This window comes from Triticum dicoccoides, chromosome 4A (assembly GCF_002162155.2).
Source record: "Triticum dicoccoides isolate Atlit2015 ecotype Zavitan chromosome 4A, WEW_v2.0, whole genome shotgun sequence".
Classification (NCBI taxonomy): Eukaryota; Viridiplantae; Streptophyta; class Magnoliopsida; order Poales; family Poaceae; genus Triticum; species Triticum dicoccoides.
Genome location: NC_041386.1, coordinates 34,536,992 through 34,537,837, shown reverse-complemented (window position 1 = coordinate 34,537,837; position 846 = coordinate 34,536,992). Strand labels below are relative to the sequence as shown.

The following is an 846-nucleotide window of genomic DNA, read 5'->3' as shown; positions in this document are numbered from 1 at the left end:
TTTTTTTTTTGAAACGGAACACAGATTGCATTCCTCCTACATATCATTGCTGGGCAAGTCCCCAGCTACAAGGTTCTGAACAAACTCTGGGAATTGTCCCAGCCAAGTAATACATGCACCAGAGTTTAATGTTGCTCCAAACGCTGCTAGCCTATGCGCCACTCGGTTACATGTTCGTGAACAGTTTACAACACATACATCTGAAAAACCTACATGTAACTGAAATTTAATCTCTCTGAAAATGGCCCCTAGTGCAGACAGGTCATATTCCTCAGTAGACACAGCCCTTCTTAACTGTGTAGAATCTGTTTCAAACATCACTCTATCACAGCCCATTTGGCTAGCAATGTTTATTGCATACAACATAGCCACTGCTTCAGATTGGAAAGCATCAGCCATATGTTCCAGTTTGCCAGCACCTGCAGCTACAGCTATACCTTGATCATTTCTAATGATAAATCCCCAACCTCCATCATTGGAAATCCTGTGAAAAGCTGCATCAGTGTTGATCTTCAATATTCCTGAAGCTGGTCTTGTCCACTTTTGCTTTGGCTGTTGGGCTATCCCCTTCCCTTTCTCCTGTACCTTCATGACATTTATAAAGTGATAATCAATAGAAGAGCAAATTTCATTCGATGGTTTAATGGCCTTCCCTTTATTTGCATTGTTTCTTTCATGCCACCAAAGCCAAAGTAATAAACATGTTTTTAACTTGATCTCCTCCCTCAAATTAATAATTTCTTCGATGAAGTTTAAAGCATTAACACAGGGGATTAGCTGCAGCCTAACATGCTCGAGTTGAGCCATTCTCCATATTTCTCTTACTTTCTTGCATTTGATGAAACA

The 846-nt window shown here is 40.3% G+C and overlaps 1 protein-coding gene across 1 annotated transcript in view; it reads right to left on the bottom strand.

Annotated features, from left to right (window-relative positions):
• The window catches only part of LOC119284778 (transcription repressor OFP7-like), a 2,541-nt gene continuing 1,695 nt past the window's right edge, over positions 1-846 (bottom strand). Inside the window, exon 3 of the mRNA XM_037563942.1 lies at positions 1-585. The gene's annotated coding sequence lies outside the window, so the exon portion shown is untranslated. The remainder of the gene's footprint in view (positions 586-846) is intronic.